Source organism: Anas acuta, chromosome 5, assembly GCF_963932015.1.
Source record: "Anas acuta chromosome 5, bAnaAcu1.1, whole genome shotgun sequence".
In the NCBI taxonomy this organism is placed as follows: domain Eukaryota; kingdom Metazoa; phylum Chordata; class Aves; order Anseriformes; family Anatidae; genus Anas; species Anas acuta.
This window is the reverse complement of record NC_088983.1, coordinates 38827909-38850336: the sequence shown is the minus strand read 5'-3', so window position 1 is coordinate 38850336 and position 22428 is coordinate 38827909. Positions and strand designations below refer to the sequence as shown.

Here is a 22428-nt window from a genome sequence, read left to right as displayed (position 1 = left end):
ATGTGAGACCTCAGTGCGTTCCAGGGGCAGAAGAGCACTGGGTTCATATTCGGGTGTTGTCCGTATATGGCTGGAAAGCCCAGACGGCGTCTGCACGGGTGTAGCTCGGCCGTCAGCACATAACTGGGACAGGACAGAGCCACGACAGCTTGCTCCGCCAGCAGCCTTCCTCCGGGAATGTCAGGAATGCCCTCAGCGTTTATTCAGCAGGAAGCTATTGGTTAAAGGCACACAGCGGCAATTGGATGTGTTTCTTTAATTAAGAAACTTGGGTTGCTTTGAAACAGAAAGATACATTTCTTATGTGGGTAGATGATCATGTGTTTTCAGTGATATTAAATCACCTAAAAAAGATATCTGCTTTTGAATATTTTTATTGCTTACTATTTATACACAAAATAATGTTGTTGTTGTCATCCCCCTGCAGTGGATATATATTTCTGAAATAATTTTAATATATTTGAATCTAGCAATAGTCATGATGAATAATTACTTCTGAGAGTCATTGTGGGGAATGTCAAATCAGAATGATAAGAAATGACTAGTTTAAGGACCAATTTTTTTTTACAGGCCTGCCATTAAAAATCAAGAGAATAAACAACATATTATGTGCAGAGCACTGTACAGTTAAAAGTAAGGAAGAATTACAGATTTGCTTTTGAGAACAATTCAAGATGCATTCAGAATGTGAATGATTTGACAGATAGTGAAAAAAAAAAAAAAGGAAAAGAAAAAGAAAAAAAATAACTTTGGCTTAAAGAAATGTTTATATTTGTGAATAGATAGGCTACATCATAAGAGATGTAACACTTCAAGGCTGTCTGTAAACTGACTGTCCAGCATTAGGAAGGTGCTCAAAGAAATGCAAATAAATTGTGAGTGTCTTATAAAAACATGTTCCTCTGGGCCCGCTCAGGGCTTGTTACTGTAAATGTTGAGTGCTTTAGTGTAAAGGAAAAGGGCACTAGTTCTGCTAATTTCAATGGTACTAATTATGTGTGTAAAATTACACTAGTGCCAAAATGCTCTGAAGAGTTGCTACCTTGCAAGTACAAGCATTTGCAGCAGCTGTGATAAAAATTGTAGTGTATATGTACAGTCAGAACTCAGTGAGAAATGGGTAAAGTTGTGGCCAAAACTATGTTTTCTGATGGGTTTAGTCTTTTCTGAATTGGCATTATCCGCAGAGAGATTTTATGAATTAAGAACATATTCAGTTTGTGGATAGTAAGACTTATATATAGTACCTCTTCCTCATCTCATTATTTGGCATGTACATCTTGCATATCACTTTTTGTCATGACTGGAGGCTTATATTCAATCAGTATGGTTTCTGCTGTCTCATAAATTGTCTTCCAAGATTCCAAAGATTCCAAAAGACAAGAATCTGCATTAAAAACATAGCACTACACCATCATCTCTGCATGCATGCATCCCTAATTATGCATTTAGCAACTGGAATACTTGTATAGGACAGCAGAGCAGAGCTGTGGTCCCTGAAGTGGGTACCTACTGCAACTTCGTGTTGTAGATGATGATGTTTCTGCTTTACACTGCAACTCTGTGTTTTATATCACAGTATGGGGTACTGCAATAAATGGTCCACAAATGTCTTGTGAAGACTCACGTATAGTAACTCTTGCTTGTAAACCAGTATGACTTAAATAGAATGGTTTGCTTGGAATAGCTGTTTTCTGAGAAAGGTATTAGCTAGTGAAGAAACTGGCAGTACAACTGCTCTGACAGAAATTCCATACACCTTTCCATAAGTTTACTTCATACATAATATGCATCTATGCAAGCACATTTCTATGTGTGCACATTTCTGTGTATGCAGAGTATAGCTGAAAGGAGATAGATCACATTTTAGAGGTTTTTACTTTACCACGGAAGCAGTATGTAGTATTCTTTGTTTACACAAATTGTAACCTGAGATCTGACCTATGATTAAAACTTCAATGCATATCCAGATACCTAAATAACAGCTTTATTTTAATTAGTCTGGTACACTGCCAATTCCTCATAATTTGACTGAAAGCCAGATATTTTATAGATTAGCCAGAAAGTGTATACGTGCCCAAATATAAATAAAAAGTCTGTTTGGGGAACCATATTTAGAAATGGCTTTTGGTTGGTAGCAGCACATTACAATACAATATGCAAAACCAGATACAATTCATATGTATTGACTATAAAGATTATTTTGCTTTTGCAGAAGATATCTGTTTTAGCACCTTGTTCCAATTTCTGTATGACCAGTGGTTTGAAGAAACTGCTTCTTACCCCTGGGATGAAAGTATATATTGCACATCCCACCTTTTCCAGAATTCTCTTACCAAAAACTTCTGGTTACATGAGGCTTCCTCTGAGACAGTAGGACAGCAGGCCATGAATGACTGAAGTCTCACTAACTGAAGCACTGAAATAATCAAATGATCCTTTATTTTAATTTAGTTTGACAGATCATCAAGATGGACTAGGGAACAGGTATTTCTATTTATTTAATTAAGAGAATAGAAGCCAGGATACATCATCTTTGCCCTCTCTCTTTTCATTGGTAGAGACTCATGTAGTTCATAATTTGTTAATGGAATGGTGAAGAGTTAACATACCATCCTTTCACAGTGGAATAGTCTCACGTGTTTTTCATTTTCTGGTTTGGACACTCACAGAAAGATTACTACTGGCATGTTATTAAAAAGACTGATATGTCTTTGAAGTGGAGTGCAGCCTCTGTCATCATATTTTACCAACTAACAGCACAAATCCTGATTAGACACTTGTCATGACTCCCCCCCCCCCCCTTTTTTTTTCTTTAATGTGCTTCACTATTTGTGTAGGAAAATGGAATTTAAGGTAATGATTTGAGAAGATAAAATATCAAACATTATTTTGCAGGAACTCTATGGTAACTCTAATGGAACATGTTAAGTCTACAGGAAACAAAAGTAATTTAGCAATAAATTATGTCATCACTACCTCTGTTCTCTCTTGATAAATATTTGAAGGATAATACAAAGTTCAATACATATTCTTATTGAATAAAGTGAAACAGGCACAAGAATTGCTGCTTCATTTTGTATTTTCTTGTGATAGCAAGTTATGAGGTAATATACTGTTGTTGCAAATCTAACCATCTGCTTACACTTTGGAAACAGAAAGAGAGGTCTATTTCGTTTTTGTGTGCCCATCTGCACTGACATGAATGCGTATCAAGTAACTGTATATTCTTTTTTTCAATCTGCTGCTCCTGGCTACTGATCAATGCAAGATATTGATTCTGTATATTGGTAGGGAGTGTAATCTGGTTTGTTATAAACACAGACCTTGATAAATAAATGAAAACACAGAACACTGTTGCATCCACCCATGTGCTAAATGTGTGATTGCACAAGATCCCAGGGTTTCTGTTGGGCTGCTTTGGCTACAAGCCCCTCCAGCTTGCACCCTCCCAACATGCTGGACCAGGTATATTGACAATACAGCAAAGAGCCCAGCAGCTCCAGAGGTGCAGCTTTGGGATTGTTTAATATTCTTATAATTGACACAGGAAACAATCAGTATGGGAACAATAACGATGGAAATTGTTCAATCTTTGGAAGTAGCTCCAAAGCACAGGTTACTAAAATGTAGGGAAACACATACCCTAGATACTCAGGCATGTAACCGTAAGACAAACATAAACACAGAACTATGGAGGTTCCAAGAGATCTCTGGAAGTCATGTAATCCATATTACTGCCCAAAGCAGACCCATTGCACAGTCCTTTTCGACAGCAAAATATCCTTTAAACTAGGCTGAAAGACCACTTCCACATCAGACCTGTTCTGCAAAGAGCATGAAAAGGTAAATTCTCTTCACCATAATCAAAGGATCCAGGGAACAGAAGAACACTACTGAAATGTTATAATATTAATTACAAGTATGACAACTGAGAAATTGCTTTTGAACTGTGATATAACAAGTAGGTAAAAATACTTAGCTTATGTCTGGGATCAGTACCCAAGCCGACAGTAAAAATGTAGAAGCTAGGACTAGTTAAAAGGCAAAACAGCAGACAAACAATATAACACCTGACTCCCTGTGTACCAGATGAAGCACAAGTTGTGACAACTTTATTAAAACAAGGGATACCTCAGATACATAAAAATAGCTGTCCATTCTACAATAGGGATTGTTTTTATATCAGCTGACAGAAATAAAATAATAATTTGAGTAAGACAGTAACCTTTTTCATTGTTTAGGAATGTTTGGGATACACTAGTAATGGGAGAACTCCAGATGATCTTAGACAGTGGCATGGAATAGTAGTTTGTTATAGGCCTTTTATAGATTTGGCTGCTTTTTTTCATGTAGTAAAAGACAAAAAAAAAAAAAAAAAAAAAAAAGAGGTCTGGAGCACAGATTTGTAAAATAAATGGCTACTGCCTTTAACTGTTGCTTAGGTACAATGCTATAAGGATATAATAACAACAACAACAACAACAACAAAAAAAAAAAAAAAAAAAAAAAAAAAAAAAAAAAAAAAAAAAAAAAAAAAAAAAAAAACACTGAGATGTTACTCCAGAAATTTTCAGAGTTGCCTGGAGTTGAAATTTAGCCAATTTCCTTCTACCTGCTCAAAAGCTGCAAAATATGAATAGGATTGCAAGGACAAAAGGAAGCCAATAAAGTTTTGTCTTGAATTTTCCATACATTTGTCCTTTATTTCTTGGAAATGCAGGTGATCTCACTGTAAATGTATGGTAAACAGAATCTAATAAAAACATCTACGTACCTCCATCTGGTTTCAATATTAAAATGGCATTTATACAACATCCACTGACTTCTTTACTTAATGGAGTATAGTTATTATATTGAAGTAAAGAACATCAAAATGCAATTTCAGAGGATTAACAAATAGATAAATATATTTTTTTAATTGGGTCAAGTATTCTGAGTAAATCTGGAATAGCTGCTGATCCCATTCATTTCTATTATTTGTTTCATTCTAAAGGCCTGAAATACATGCAGTACTCCTTTGTATAGCTGAGCTCAGAAGCAAAATTTGACATTATATGGATATTCAAAAAAGCTGGAGGTTGCTTTAGTTTAGTTTGTCTTATTTTTCTTAATTTTATTTTATGAAGAAGTATGCCAAGCAAAAATAGACCTGCTGTTCTTAGTGACTGTACTGCTTAAGGCTACAGGAAGGTGGCATGTTCTCTGCCTCCAATTTACCACTCTTTCTGCTCATAATTTTCATCAGGGAATGATATGATGTTTTAGTGGTGCCTATTTAATATATTTTTGCAGTACCTTTATCCTACTTGAAGGTTAAATATGGAGTGGGAAATACTTGCTCTCACAAAGCTGAAATTCAGCTCTTCCAAAAGTTTGTAATATAAGAAAAAAAAATCGCCCTTTTGCTGCGGTTTGTTGAAGCTTGTGTTCTTTCGTGTTTTATAATAAGACATGGCATTTAAAGATGCCTTCAATAAACATCACTAAAATTTTTTTCCTCTTTAGATGCCAATGATTAATGTTTTCTGTGTTTTCAAAGAATTTGTTTTATGCCACAACCACAACACAGCTTCCCACAAAAACAATTTCTAGCTAAACCCTCCATTTACTCCAGCATTTATTCAATCATCAGAAGTCATCTATTGTCTTGCAAGCAACAAAGCAAGCAAGTTCATCAATTAATGGATATATTTAGATACCTTTCTTAAAATCTTCAACCCCTTTCTTTGGCTAGTAAGGAGAAAAGTGACTTTTAAACACGTTCCAGCAATAGAAGCTGAAAACAGTTTCTTCAGATGACATGCTGCTCCTTTTTAAAAATAGATTGGTAGCATGGGCCAGACATGCCCAGGAGGTGCAGTTAGGCCACAGTCAAGGCCACACTGTGCTCTTTTTTTTTTTCCCTCTTAGAGGCCGGCAATCTTCAGGGTTCATTAAGGCAGGAATAACTCAAGGATGTTTCCAGGTCAAATGTATCAGCTGTTTGTGGGTGAAGACCTAGGCCTAAGTGACAAGATATTGCCAGTTGCACACATCCGATGTTCAAACATGGTGTCATTTATCACTCTTAACAGGTGGTATGTTTTAGGAAAACAAAACATCATACTTATTCAATGCATCCCTGACCTTTTCAGCCAGTCTTTCTATGGAAGCCATGACAGAGACTAAAGATGACTTCCCCACCTGACAGCACCACTTCAGTGCCTCTTTCAGAAAGAATTTTTTCACAGTAAATGTGTTCATGTTTGTTCCAGTAAATCTGGTAATGACAGAAATGAATCTTTTCCAATCTATTTTCCTAGATGCATGAGTGTAGAGAGAGGAATTTAAACACAAACCAGAGCCATTGACTATTCATCAGGGAAACATTTCATATACACAGTGAGGATTCCTTTACCAAGCTTGTACTTGAATTGTATATCCAATTTATGTTGTGCAGAGCTCACTTCCCAAATACTGTACAGCCCAATGTCCTTTCCCTGACCTTATTTTTCCTTTGGGATATAGCTAAATAGTAAAAGCTTCTCATCTCCCATATTAGCTAACTGTTTCCTTTATGGTGGGGCTGAGAAACCCAAAGCTCATCAGATTTGACTTCATGCAAACTACCACATACATTTTTTGGATATTTAAAATAGATGCCATGAAGAAGTAGGAAAATGCACGGCCTGCTAACAGTGCTTGAAAGGTTTCGTTAGTCCTCAGGAAGAATAAGGTCTTCACACGTGTTCTATGGCAAATCATGAAAAGAATGTGAAAACAAGTAAAGACAGGATGAGGCCCTGACATGCTGGGCACTAAGTCCTTAGCCTGACAAAACTTCCATTGGCTTTCGTGTGCTGAAGAAGACATGTACAGTGCCAATTTATAATCTTAGCTGCACCAATTCACACTCCTGAATTTTTCTTTCAGCTATTGCTAGAGTTATTATTGATTTCAAGTAACAAGGATGCATATTTTAGGCATGTGATTTCAAACTTTCAGCAACGGTACTTTAAAGTAATGAGATTTTGATTTAAAAAAAAAAAAAAAAAGTAGAGAGCAAGAGACTTAATAGATTTTCCATTTATTTTCATCAGGCTCAGTAGTAAGTAAACTCTCAGCTCTGTTCTCAAGCAGAGAGTGGCTCAGCTCACTGAAGTGATGGAAGGTGGAATCTGTTCATTTCCTTGCATACTTCCTTATGTCCAACAATTTATTCCCTAAAAATATGACTGTGGAAAAAGATAGAGAACTTTCAATTGATTCAGGTCTCCATTGTAAATCAGGATTTTACTCAACCAGTATAAACACAGTCTCTGCATTATGCAATCTCTTAAATCAGATTATAGCTGGAACTCTACATTTATGTTACCCTGAACAGTCACATATTACTTCAATCTTTTAATTCAGCAGTGTTCAGATTTTGCCTTGCTTTGCAGGACTTTTTGGCTTAAACTGCAGCAAGGACTTTATTGAGTGCCCAGAGAGGAGGGGGCAAAAGGATTTAACATTGAAATGCAAATTATTACAACTGAAGGGATGTTCTCCAGCTAGCTTCATTTAGTTTCTGTGATTTATATCCAAACACAAAAATGAGTAGCTGAAAATAATATGTTACAACAAAACCCAGTAACTTTGTCTCTCTCATATTCTCAGTCTTTGTTGTTTTGCTTGGAGACTGGGTACATGGAATTTTATCTATAAATCTAGCTCTTGGAAATAAACTTGTTGAAATCACAATCAGAGTCAAATATTTATGCAATGACTTTTGTGAGAAGTTCAGTAAATATGTTGTCATCAGCTAGATTCTCAAGAAAACATCCCAGGTTCTTTTTTCTTTAACTTGGAAAAATATGATTCAGTAATGAACAAGAAAATTATGCTTGACAAAACAGCTACCTGAACAGGTCTGCACAGTAGCACCTTTACTGCACTGCCCAGTTTTAAGAACTTCCATGGTGTACTTGTATTCTTCTGACAAAACCACTGATACTTGGACACTTTTACAGACCTCCTCTGCCTTCCCTCCCCATAATGATCCTGTTTTCTCCATTTCCCCCTCTCTTTTCTCTATGTGTCCTTCAAGATAGATCATTTCCTGTTCTTTATCTTAATCACCATCTCCCAGCAGCAAAAATTCAGATCCTATATCCACATCCTTCTTTATTATCTTCTCACCTTGTTTGTACTCATGCTTTTCACTCTAACCTTCCATTCTCTACCAGTTCTCACTTTTATTCTCTTTACACCTATCCAATTATCTCCTCATCCATTCTCTATGGAGAATGTATCCTTAGCTGCTTGCTCCATGACTAATTAAGTTTTAGTTAACAGGATTATCTTCATAGCCAGTTCTCTTTAGTTCCTGGCTGTCAGAGAGATGAGAACCATTTCTATATATCTTTGTTTATGACATTACTTTTGCAGCTACCCTGTCTAGCTTAGATGTGCTTCTCCCTCATGTTCTCTTCCATACTTCAGACCTTGCTTGTTTAGGTACTTGTATATGGTGTCAACAGACATTGTCCTGATACTGGCTGATTGATCCCTTTCAGTTCCCCAGCAATCTCTCTTTCAAGAGCCCCTCTTCTCCCACTCCTTATCTTCTAAGGTGTTTGGGTTGTCATTTTCTAGTTCTATATACTGGATAGCATCTGACCAGTTGCTTCCAGGGAATATGGCAACATAGGTAAACATTTGCATAAATAAATAAATAGCATACACCATATTTCATTACAAAGAAATGATAAGCTGCCATTTAAGTTCTTTTCAAATGCCTTGAATTTGCCTGTAAGCCAGATATAATTTAAAAGGTTATACTCCAGACACAATCACCTTACCTTGCTTCACATATTCAATGAACCATATGCAGTTTGAAAAGCCCTGGAACCATATGTAGTTTGAAAAGCCCTGTGTCCATTTTCTACATTATCTTTAGGTCTTTAATGACAAAGGTCCTTTAGGTTTCCAATCCCTTTGCCCTCAAGCTCTGACCAGAAATGCCCCAAGAGCCAGCCATACCTCTGCTCCCACAGTAGGAGCATCACAGTAGGATTTGGAAATCCCTTTTTTGCACAGCAGAGGGGTATTGTAGAGCAACAGCATTGCCAATACAGAGAGCACACAAGAAACACTCATTAAGAAACTATGTATTGAGTGTTTTAAAGAGAAATGTAACTTTGGCCCATGCTGAAATCGTCCTAGTTTTGTGGGTTATCTGAATACCAAGACAAGCAACAATTGCTTTTGTATCATTTCCAAATGCAGAGTGAAACAGAAAGGGAAAAATGTTGGCAAGTCATATTCGCATTGCAAGGTTCGGCTTCAAGGTTAGTGAAAACCCCTGCTCACGTTCAGCTGCTGACAATAAATAAATAAATAAATAAATAAATAAATAAGGCAAACAAGATCTCAGACTTTATAAGGAATGACAGAGGTATAAATGTGGAAAATATACATCTTTATTGTCAAACAGCTTCCCCTTAAATATTGTGATTAATTCTGCATATTTCATCTCAAAAACAATATGACAAGGTTACAGTGAGTCAAATAAAGGCACCAAGAGTAGATAAACTGATCTCTAAAGTTTATAGATTGCACAGACTCAGAGTGTTTGTTGTCTGTACAGGGGGACAGAAGCTGGTATCTTGGCCAGAACTTCTCTTAAACTCAGTTTGGACAGTAAAGTGTCCACACAGGCTATTAGTTTGGTGAAGACAAAAGAAGCTTTATATACTCTTTGAGAAAGGTGTTCCGTAAATGTAGATTAATAAACATTGCCTACTGATAATAATTATCTGAATTATATCATTGCTCGGATTTCCAGAAATTGAATGGCTACTGGCTTAGTGTCTAACTCTGCATACTTACATACAACTTTTCAATGTATTCCTACAAAATAAAACATGCCTGTTCAGAAAAATACTGAGGCACATTCCTTCTTTAATTTTCATCTTTAACCTCTTCCTTGCTTTCAATTTAGATTACACAAATACCAATTTCAGTAAATCTGTATAACTGAGGTGTAGGCAACTGAATCATATTCATTCTTTTTGTTCCCATCGATTGTTTCAGAAACTCACTCTTTTGAGAGTCAGAAACTTTTTATCTCCAGTCTAAATTCATGCTTTATTCTTCATATTGTATGTCTCTTTGTTCCTCACTGATGCTTATTCTGGCTATACTTCAAGAAAACAATTTTACATCTTTATATTTGCTTCACTAGATTTGGTAAAGCATTTATTCCAGTCCCCTTATTTTCCTTAAAGAAGGGGGATGAGAACTGTACACATTTTTCATTTTGGATTAGGTCTCCCAGAGCTGTGTACAAAAGCATTAATACATTCTATTGAAAATGCCTCTTCTGGTACATTCTAAGATTACCTAGACACTGGACTTTTTTTCCTGGAGATTTAGTCATCCTGTGATTAATTAATGCAACTTTTTTTTTTCATCTTTTATTTCCTTGACCTTTATTCCAGACCACTTGATCAGACATTTCAATGCAGGCGTCAGTTGTTCATCTCACATTTATTTATTTTTAACTAGTAGACCTTGTATGGGAAAGTTGAGGGCTGGTTACTTTCTGTTAGTCATGAGCCCCCTGTGGATTTTAGTAAGAAATTGTTTGTTGTTGCCATAAAAAACAAAATCACTGACAATATTAAATCACTAATGCCTCTCATCACTTCTTGTCTATCAGTGGCTGAACTACTAGTTCTGCCTGTTAGCAGTTGAACAGTTGTTTTGTAACTTCAGCTGTATTTTACTGATAGCAAAATAACTAATAGTTCTGCTAATCATACAGGTTTCCATCAACAGTCCCTATGAACTCAGCCTAGCCAAAGCATGGTAAAACATCTTCAGTTTTTTCTCTAACAACATTTGTAAGAACCCATGTGCCAATGAGGTGTGGGATTTTATGGCTTTTTAACATGTAAAAGAAACCAATTGAACATTCTTGAAAGAGTGTAAAGGAATCTCTTAAGATTTTATTCATTTGGAATATGAAGATAATGATCTTATTTGGCCTATGTTAGTTTCCATAAAGAACGAAAAATCTTCACAGAACTCTCCAGTCTGCAGAGATTTAGAGTGCCATTTCATTCAATGTCTTTGTAGACATAAATGATATAATAAAAAATAAATAAATCAGATGAATCCTAGTACTAGCATCAGATGAATCTGTTGCACTTTGGACTTCAAGTCAGAACAACAAAGACATCAGCACAGCTGTAAAATGTCACTTAACTAGTAGGCCAACAGATTCCATTCTAGCTGAGTCAATAAATAGGTAATGTTTGCATGTTTAATCACAAGTTGAGAAGTTGTGTACGACAAACAAAACCATAAGAAAAGAAAAATTCTACATTACAGAAGTTGGCATAAAAGTAGATTCAGTGTTTTCTTATTCCCCAGTGAAAGGGTAACTAGCTTTCTAACGGGGAAGGTTGAGTCACCCTGTTCTAAGTGAACTAAACTTTGTTTTTGCAGAAATCTGTCTCATAATTGTTTGTCTTTTCATTTTTTCATTTCATGGATTTTCCATTTGGAGGCACTAGAGCTGGCAGTTAGGAGATAGAGAATAAACTTACAGCACTTGTAAGTTGAGCAAAGGAAATAAAATGAACAACTTCATGCCACATTTCTATCTTACTACTACACCAAGCTCAAAAGCTGATCAAATCATGCATGCATGCAGAGTATTATTGGAAAGTACTACTTTTGAAGTTCATGTCTAAAAATAATTAAAAAATATTAAATATTAAATTTATGTTTTAAGAATTTATCAGATTTAGAAGTGCATTCTATAGTTTATGAAATTAAAATTACTGTATGCAGGCTAGAAAGGTACAAAGATGAAACAAAAGAAGTACCACGATAACTGAGAAAAAGGTCTAATGTAACTGTAACCTGTTAACAGTAGCGTGAGTCCGAACTTTGGTTTCCAGCTTCATAGGTTCATATAATTTCCAGTAATTGCCATTTAAAAACCTACCTAATTAAAGCAACTTGCAGAGCAACCAATATTTTCTGAGACATGCCTAAGAATAACTGCTTCAATCAATATTGATAAAAACATCCTTACAGTCAGGTAAATTGTAATTATGTTTAATGTTTCCAAATGAGCAGCCTACACATTAAAACAACAACAACAACCAAACAAAAAAAACCACTTGCAAACACGCACACACATACGCACACACACACAAAAAAAAAAAAAAAAAAAACACTTTTAGAAGAAAGCAACGATTGCAAAATACTGGCTTATTTCTTGAGAGGCCTGATTATTTTCCCAAGTCTTAGTACTTTTTTTCCTCTACTTGCCCACAGCAATATTAATGAAAAAACTGCCATCACCACTTCTTTAGTTAGGTTCAAACCAAGAACTGAGAAGGAACACTGTTGAAAAAGTGGCTAAAATATGATACTAGAATTGCTAGTGTTTTGATGTTTGGAATTCCCAACTAGAATTTTTAAAATACCAAAAAAAAAAAAAAAAAAAGCTCTCTTCCTGAAAAAAAAAAAATAATAATAATAATTTGAGTTTGGCCTTAAAAAAAAACACATTTCTGTTCCAAAACACATAACAAAGATGAAACCCATGCTGGAGAAATACACAGCTGAAATAAGGTGTCAGTGGGCAGAGACTGATTCCCTCCCAGCAAATAGTTTTATTTGGGATTTAAGCATGCCCTCTTTTAGAAAGCACATTGAGGCACTTTGCTCAGTTGAGGCCAGACATGTTCCCTTAAACCAACACTGGTAGGAGGCACGTTTTCATTGCTATTGCCATATGCTTTTCCTGCTATATGCAAAAAGGATTTCTGATTTTTTGAGGGGGCATGTTTCACCGGCACCACATTCAGTTTAAACCAAAATCATGATTTTAAATTGGAAGATTAGCTTATCTTGGATTAAAAAATGCAGAACCTGATGTATATTTTTAATACACTATGTTGAAAAGTCTCTAAGCATTTTTGTAATGTTTAATTGCCACTATTTCTAAAGTCCATTTTTCCTTTGTGGAGGGAGAATTTCTAGTACTTTGGTTCAAAATGCTTTGAGGATGATAAAAATTATAAATAATAGTTGTGTGAAACACTCAAGACCTCTGAGGTCTAACATAGCTTTTTCAGAGATAATTTCCTATCTGCGTTTCTTTTTTTTTTTTTTTTTTAATGATTTACTATAAACTGCATCAAACTCTTATCAAACTCTTTCTGGCATTCACACATGATATAACAGAAATGCACACCTTCTTGCCTTTCACTGTGTGTAATCAAATACTTGAGGACCAGGCATGAAAAATGACCAGTGTGAAATTCAGCGCGTAAGGAAAAGGAAAGAAACCTCTTCCAAGTAGGTTTTTAACCTTTTATTTCTTTACTTGGCTGATCTTTAAAGCAAGCACTTCAAAAATTTAGAAAGTATAACTCCATGAGCAAAGAGCAAGCATACACCAAATAGAATGTAGTGAATATTATCACCAGCTCCATTTTTTAAGCTTATCCTGCCCACCAGCCTGTATGTGGAACATAAGGCATCGAGGTAGTTTCCACAGTAGGCTTTGAGAGTAAATCCAGTGACATCAAAGATACAACACATTTTATAATTGAAATAAACAAATTCATTCTAAGGCAAAAAGATATGTAGTGTTTGTGTAAATGTCATAGTATCAGCCATTGTTTCAGGATAGTGTTTGGGGGGTCCAAGCAATGCTTTGGCAAAGTCCTTGCACAGAGGGCTGGCTGCCAAGAGCAGCTGTGCAGTGACAAGTCTGGAATGTCCTCTGAGTAAGGCTGGCTGCAAAGCTCTGAGGACTGTGAGAGTGGGAGGGACTTGAATAGCTTGAGAAATATGAAAGCCTCATTCAGTGATTAAAAAAAAAGTCATTAAAACTTAGTCATGCACCAAGGAAATATGAAAATAGCTTTGTAACAATGTTGCTGTTTATTCACCCTAGAAAAACAAATTTTGTGCATGTTCAGTACACTTACGCTAAGGTTCTGTTTTTCCAAAGGGCAGCACTGCGAGTCTATGTTTCAAACAGCATGTCAAAGTCCAGTAGGTTAAGGATTCTGATCTTTCCATAACAAACTCATTTCATATTCCTCCACAGTACAACAAAGTATTCCAGCTTCCTCTCTGCAATGAGAGTTTTCCATATGTTTCAGAGTGCTGCTATGCTGCACGGACTCCAAATTCTGCTCTCCAGTCTCAATACAAGGAGGCACTGATTGATTAGTGAGGTTATTCACTCTAACAAGGGTATAAATCTACTTCTTGGGTATCTAAAATCAACTTCTGTCCTTATGTTCCGGTTTGCTATTTTGAAATCTAGTAAAAGAGCATGCACTCCAGCCAAAAGTTTCCTTCAGAAGGAGAACTGAATCTATATTGCAAAATCCTCTTGAAGAAGCACAGAATATATTTGCCTACAGTCTTCCAACAACTCATATTTTTAATTGTGTCATACACATTTTATTTAAAATAGAAAAGAAGCAACTGGGAGGTCCTGAACAGAAATTATTAACATCGACATGGAAGGAAACGATTCTGGGAACCAGAAGTTTCTGAATACCCCCAGCTGAGCTGCAATGGAGTGGACAAAAGCTGTTGTTACAGCATATTGTGGTTTAGATACATACAGCAAATTAGTTACATATAACGAAATACATCTCCACTCAGCAAATGCTATGTAAAATACATATATATATCAGCATAACCATATGTCAGCTTTGTTGAATTATCAAGAAAATTCACTCACTTGATTTACCATATTCTCATAGTAGGTAATAATCTCACATGTCCTTTCACATGCAAAGATAAATGCATGACGGGGCTTTTGCCAGAGGCTTCACAGAAATACAGAGGTACTACACTACGTAACAAAAATGATGTTCGTGAAACAGGAAAGACTCTAAGGTGTGGTACTCTTCAAACATACCAGATAAATTCAAGAACAAAAGCACTCATTTACAAACTGAAGTATTTAGGATTTAGAGCTTCTTCCTACAGGTGTCATTGACCTGTTCTACAAAATTCAATTCTGGTAAATTAAATTGTAAGACTTTTCTCCTACGTTTGATAGAATGATTTTAAATAAAATTATTCTATAAAGTTATGATACTTTAGAGTGCTGAAAGACTTCATGTATCATTTTAGAGCACTTGCAGTTGTACCAACTGAAGTGCCATCTCTTGGGGACAGCTTATTCATAACCAGCCCTGGTGCAGACGCCTCCATCATCACACAGTGACCACCAACCAAGGCTATCACTGCTGTATCTGTAGCGTGTTTTATCTCAACTTCAGATTGACAGTAGCAAAAAAGGTATGAGATGGGGCTTCTTTCTTAGAACTGCAGTACTGTTTATTTGCAGATTGCTTCCTCTAAGATATATTTGCACATATAAGCTTACAGAAGTGTAATGTTCATTATTTCATTGAAGAAAATCACAAAATTTCTTTTCTTGCCTCCCCTGCCTATGTACAACATGCAGCTTAGAAAAAGATTAGTGGGGAATGTGTTTGTTAGAAGATTCTTGTGAGCTTTGTATGTAATAACATAACCATCTGCAGCATAAAGAGTGTATAAAAGATGTAGCTTTGTTCAGTACCATGGGAACAGCAGTTTGAGTATAAATTGACCTGAACATTGAGAAACATATCAATTAAATTATGCACTAGAAATTCATTTTACACTGCCCACTGAAGGGATAAATGAAACTTTACCATGAAAATATATATTTTTAAAAAGCATTGGTGAAAATTAATTACCTTGTTGACAGGATATTTAGAACAAGTCACTTCTTATAAGAACAGAAGAGTCTCTTGTAAGAAGTTCAGCTACTGAACATGTCAAAAAAAAAAAAAAAAAAAAAACACAAAGCCTTCTCTCTATGTATTTTACACATGATCATTATCTTCTGAACGTATTGGGAAATCAATGTGCATTAGTTTGCAACATAAGCACATCTTAAAACCTTAAATGAAAGAAAATCCCAAGTTATATCTAATGTCACCTAATATTTAATGTCTTCCCTGTTTGTTCTTTCTAGCATCTAGTTCAGCTTTGCAGTTCCAGAAGATCTGCACTTCTAATAGGTAAAGAAGAACACTATGTTCCAGCCATTGATCTACCAGAGTGCTGAACACAACCCCATCAGCATTGCCAGAATTTCAGCACTGACATCTCCATGCAGGTGCTACACGTGGGAAGTATGTGGTCATAGTTTCAGCTTTGCAGAGAGAACTAATTGACTTTCACACAGGATCTTGATATTTCGAAATCTGGGTTTATTCCAGTTTGGAAGAAAGGCCAAACATTTCATAATTGTCTGTGAAAGGCAATAAAGCTTCAGCGTGGGAGCAGGTCATCTCCTAGGCTTCCCCAGAGCATTGGTCCTGTGAGCACTGAGATCTCCTGAGCCAGGCTAGGAGGGATCGCCCTGGAAGACTTTTTCTGACTGACCTGCTCCAAAGCAGCAGCACCCTTAACTGCTGGAGTCCCAGCTGCTGAGCAGCTCCCAGCCTGCCGGGCATCTAGAAGAACCAGAGGAAAATCCCAGTGTCACAGCAAAACATACCAATTTGTCCGAACTAGCAAATTCCTACTAGAAAATATTTTATCAGAAATTTTCTAGCCTGTTCTGTTAGTAATTCAAGGCTGGCTTGTGTTTTACTGTAAAGAAGATTAATGTGTTGTCTAGCATGCTCCAGGGTAACAGTAATAGTGCTTGTCATTTGGGTATTAAAAAGGGGTGGTGGTGAGGGAGAATATTAGGAGATTGCCTGATATCTCTCCACCCCAACCTCAACGCATATAAAATACCAGGTGAAATTCCTCTTGCTTTAGATTCCCTTCCCATACCTCAACTGAAGGTTAAAACTGCTTATGATATCTTTCACACTGGCACAAGATTCTAACGAGAAGCAGCATCAGAAACTGTACCAGTCTATAGCAGGAGCAGTAATGAGGATGGCCTGGGACAGAGCAGACAGCCAGCAGCTGAAATGTGGTATTGCTGAGTGGTTTCTGCAACACAGGACAGAAGTTCCTCTCTACTGATAGCAACAAATACTGTTTCAGCATGTCAAAAAAAAAAAAAAAGAGAATTAAAAACAACTTCTGTGAAACTGGTTCTCATATTTTCACAAACTTCTAATGTCACTTCATCTTAATTGATTTTTAAGGAGTGATGGTTATGAACACTCGAACGAGTGTTTTCTCCTCACAAAGTACAAAAGGCTAGATTTGGCCTTCAGCACCGTGCAGTTCCTTCCATGTTCCTTTTAACCTTTTGTTTTGTTGCTGCTGATACATTGTCAAGAGAGAACAATAGAGCATGGAATGCACAGATCTATGGGATACACAGAAAATTCCTCACAGACTGCTTAATGGAATCCTTTGTTTGTTTGTTTGTTTTTTTGTTTTCTGTTAAAAAGTGAAAAATAGTAAGATGAAACTTTTAAAAATAGAATATTAGATTTTCAATCAAACAAATGTGGCAGAGAAAGTGTCTGCTTCTCTTGAAATATTTTATCTTCTTCAGGAACACTTTTTTTATTTTTTATTTTTTGGGAACCTTTCTTTTTGTGTTTTTTTTTTTGTTTGTTTGTTTGTTTTTCTCAATAGTCACATATTTTTATAATAATAATAAGCTTTTTTTTTTTTTTTTTTTTTTTTGTGTGTGTGTAGCCCTTAACAAGCTAATACAAAGTGTTTGTAATATTTTGTAATATATAGATTATATAAGATGTACATTGGGAGCAAAACAGTCATTCACATCTCAGGGAGCACAAGAAGACACTACATCAAAGGCACAGTCTTTCTCAGTGCAGGATGGTGCAGGACCTGCTCTCCTGAACCACACACTGCACTGATTTGCTGTCTACCTTGGTTAGTTACGGAACCAGCCCTTGGTGAGGGTTATATATATGGTCACCATGACTTCTCGGTGTGGGACATGGTCAGAAAGTTGCAAGACACAGGGATGGATTAACAAAAATAGTGTCCCATAGACTTGTAATTGCTTGATAGGAACTTGGCTGGCCATGATCAGGGCTCAGAGTTCCTCACACTTCTGCACATATCTGACCTCGAGGACACACTTGTCTTTTTCTAAATGCAGTATTCAGGACAAACAACAACAGCACTCTACCTGAAAAAAAAAAAAAAAAAAAAAAAAAAAAAAAAAAAAACAACCACAGGCTGAGAACAGAATAACCAGAGCTGTTTGTCAGAGTAACATCAGAAGACAGCTAGAACAAACTGGGGCTTTCAAGGACCTAAGTTTGATAGGACTGCACTACTGAAGCTTTACACAAACCAAAGTTTTATTTGTTTAGACGCTCAGGGCATAAGCAAACACTTATTACATGCATGAGAGGGATAATGAGAACATGGATAGCAATAATTCAGCTTCTCTTCTACATCATGTAGATGTAAAGCACTGCTGTCTCTGTGCAGGTGGAGGAGGTGACAATAGTGTGAGTTTGTGCATTGGTGGAGGGAAAGGAAAGCCCACTCTCTGCAGTTCCCCCAGCCTGGAAGTTTTGCTGCAGTACAATGCCTACTGCTTGCTGCAGCTTTCATAGCCAGGCATTCTTTAGATTCATTATGAGATTCTAGGTCCTTTATGTGTTCACCTTGCTGTTTTTCATTAACTTTTCCTGTCAGCTGCTCGAAGTGATCTGAAACCTCAAAAGTCACCACAGGACTAGAGGATGTCTCTAAGAAATGATCTTTACAGACAAACACTCTACACTATAGAAGTTTACAGTTAAATCCCATTAAAACCACTGAAGAGGTTTTGTGAAATGCATTTTGTACCCCAGTAAAGACCTGATGAAGCTGAAAGCCAAGCTGAAACACCAAGCATTGGTGTGTCCTTACACCAATGGAATAACTGCGGGTTCCTACTCATGGAGACCTCATGGAACTCCAGACAGCAGAGATGAAGGAGCTCAGGGATGACAGAAGTGAGTAAAAGCAGTCCTACTAATTAGACCAGTGATGTTTCACAGTGAATCACGTTACTTAGACAAGATATTTTCTTCCACTCAAGGCAATAGAAGAAGTGCAAATATATTTCCTCTGTGCCCTGAGATCATCTGAGCTGAAATATGATAGATATAAATCCTAACAGAAGCTAGCTAAAAAAGCCTATACCTACAGAGTGCTGAGTTACTGTATTGTTTTCCCAGCGGAGGAATGGTGTCAAAGGAGAAATATGGTAGAAAGTGTGCTAAGTATATCGTCTAAGTGCTGCTAAAATGATGAGACACAGATCGTCTCCTTTGGCCTATCCGGTTTAGTGTCAGTGACAATAAAAATGAAATAAAGATGATGTCAGGCTAACGTTAGAGTCAGTTTGTTCACAGAGTTGTGATAACATGCACAGGGAATCCAGAGCAACAGTGAGTCATTCTGCTGAAAGAAAGCAATGATGAGAGAACTGAATAAAAGGAAATTTTCTATATATTTTCTTAGCAATATAGAGTGGGAAGAAAAAGCCACCCCACAGGATGAACCAACACAGACTTTAAAATTGAACAGTAAGAAATGTTTATTTACTGCAACTTGTCAAGACGAATACTGGTGTGGCATATCCTCCCCTCTAGACCCCCTATACATATAAGAAGAGCACTTGAATATGTAGCAGGTGGGAGAGAAAAATATAGAAAAAGATGGAATAGGGACATAAAGTATCACATATTTAAAACATTTTGGATTTGTTCCAAAAAAAGAGCTTTTTTGCTTCATGCTCTGAGGCCCATATAAAGTAATGTAATTCTTCCCATCCTCCAGAAAATAAAAATCATTTGAGGACAGTTAGGGGAACTTACACAGATATGAAAGAACTGCACTTTAGTTAAATCAAAATCTTGGTACTTAGAATATCAGTATTTTTCAGGCTAACAGGAAAAAACAATGTTTAGAAGAATATACACTATTGATTCTGGTGAATAATGCCAACAAACAGACACACATACATAACATACAGTTATACGTAAGCACTGTTAGGCTTCTTTGCCAGGATGGCTGCCAACTGTGCAGATCCAATTGTTTATCAACCTGTCTAGCTTTGCTGTTTTGAACAATCATCTCTCTCTGTCTCAACTCCTGTTTCTTATCTTCTTGTAAAATAAAAGGATCATTGGGACCACTAGCATCTTTTTGGGGGCTGCAAGGTCTGCAAAATGTTATGTCTTGTAAATGTAGTATAAACTTCAACAAGCAGACCATGGAAAGCAAGTATAGATAACTGTACCTCATGGTCCTTCATCAAGCAAGTGAATGCACAATGACTTTGCTATAGTCGTCAGATGTGCAGATTCTTGTGAGTTTGCTTATGTCCACATTTGTTGCCATTTATAAATAAAATCTTTCCTTGGGTAAAGTTGACAATAAAGTATACTTATTCTTAAAAGAGGATTCTTCAATTTTCAATGGCTATTTAAAAACAAATCAAACACAAGAAAATTGAAGTCTCCAGGGTGACCTTATTGCAACTTTTCAGTATTTAAAGGGGGCTTATAAAAAAGATGGAGAGCAATTCTTTGCTCAGTCAGATAATGACAGGACAAGAAGGAATGGTTTTAAACTAAAAGAGGGGAGATTTATATTAGAAGTTAGGAGGAAATTCTTCACTCAGAGGGTTGTGAGGCACTGGAACACATTGTCCAGAGAGGCTGTGGATACCCCATACCTGCAAGTGTTGAAGGTCAAGTTGGATGAGGTCCTGGGCAACCTGATCTAATGGGTGGCATCACTGCCCATGGCAGGGGGGTTGGAAATAGATGATCTTTAAGGTCCCTTCTAACCCAAAGGATTCTATGATTCTATGAAATACTATTCTTTCAATGCTATAAATGACCAGAATTTTCATAAGGCGGCACACATTCTCCAGAAATATGACAAGCCTGTTGCATACTTAAGAGACATCCTTCACACTCCCTCTGAGGGATAAATCATCCTGGCTAGAATGGCTGCAGCTCCTAGATATAAAATATACAGTTGAAATATGAATACAATAATAAATGTAGATGTCATTAATGCACTTTTGACTGTATATTAGACACTACATATTAAATATATATATATATTTCCCAGCTTAATTATTTATGCTTTTGGATTTCATGATCAGATAAGGAAAATCAGGGTGTTAGCCGAAATGCTGGAAATTAGGGCTCCACTGTAAATGCACTACTTCATTAGGGTATTTTATAAGACTTTTATACTGAGATTTTTTTTTCTAATGGGTGCAAGCAAAGGGTTCCCTGACAGAAAATTGCACCAATAAGAGATTTCAACTAATGTCACAGAAATCACGTTAATGTGATCATTTATGTGAACTGATTAATATCACAAGTGAAAATGCAGCTAGCCTTAGAATGTCTTATATGAGATGCTAAACTACTGGTAAATAAAATAAAATAAAATTAAAGGCATTGAGTAAGAATTGAAATCACTAAAGGCTTACTAGCTTACTATTTAAGCAAGTGCTCTTTTTTAAAGACCTACTGAATTTGCAAATTCTCTATCAGAGAGTAATACCCTCTGGTGTTTTTCTTTAAAATGAAGTCAGTGTTTCTCTATCTGGAAAAGAAAAACTGGACCATCCGCTAAGAGGTGCAGAGACTAAGACCGCTAAGAGGTGCAGAGACTAAGAGAATCTAGGTATATCAGCACGGCAAAAAGAAATGTTTCTGTGAGTTATATGGAAATTAAGCACATGCAGCTTAATGCTATCTGACATGCAAAGATGTTCTGATAGGATCTTGTATTTTATTTGGCTTTTTGGCTGTGATCAAACTAAAATGCCTGAATAGAAGCTCTGTTCTTGCTCTAGTAATCCATGTATGTTTTTTGAAAGGTTAGCATTTTAGAGATCATGGAGGAATAGGTTAATGAACAATTAAAAAATATGTATTTTGTTTAAACACCTGTGCAGCTTTGGAAATCTCAATCATGACAACACTTTTGCTCCTCTCTTACACAGGCTTCCTTGTTTCTGCTTTGCTTTTTATCTTCTGTGGGTTAAATTATTTTTGTCTTCCTCACCACACCATGAATATTGTAGCTAAAATTGCACTGGAGATTTTCTTACTCCTTTTTCATCTAGAGTCCCACATGAAAGAAGCATCCTGTACTTAGCAAAAAGATGAGGATGAGCAAATCAGAGTCAAGTATATGACTCTAAAAAAGACTCTATATGAGTCTTTGCGGATAGCATTCTCATCCAAATTAATTTTCACTCCTCATCTTTTAGTTTACGTCTGTTGAAATATGGTTTCTGTTATGGTTTTGGAATATTTCCATTTACTGTAAGTTTCAGACAGTATTGATGAGGTCACTGTTTACTTTGAATAGGTCTTTGATAGAAAAAAAAAAAAAAGAGAGAGAGCACAATAGAACATTCAAGAAGCATGGCAT

General features: G+C 36.3%; 2 long non-coding RNA genes across 10 annotated transcripts in view; one reads left to right on the top strand and one right to left on the bottom strand.

Annotated features, from left to right (window-relative positions):
• The window catches only part of LOC137857581 (uncharacterized), a 37902-nt gene extending 20771 nt beyond the window's left edge, over window positions 1-17131 (top strand). For both annotated transcript variants that reach the window (XR_011097164.1, XR_011097163.1), the window contains exon 2: window positions 16049-17131. This is a non-coding gene — a long non-coding RNA (uncharacterized lncRNA). The remainder of the gene's footprint in view (window positions 1-16048) is intronic.
• LOC137857580 (uncharacterized) overlaps window positions 1-22428 on the bottom strand; it is a 278206-nt gene that overhangs the window by 94612 nt on the left and 161166 nt on the right. Inside the window, exon 5 of one of the 8 annotated variants that reach the window (XR_011097158.1) lies at window positions 8826-14133. The exons of the other annotated variants lie outside the window; for them this stretch is intronic. This is a non-coding gene — a long non-coding RNA (uncharacterized lncRNA). The remainder of the gene's footprint in view (window positions 1-8825; window positions 14134-22428) is intronic. 8 annotated transcript variants of the gene reach the window in all.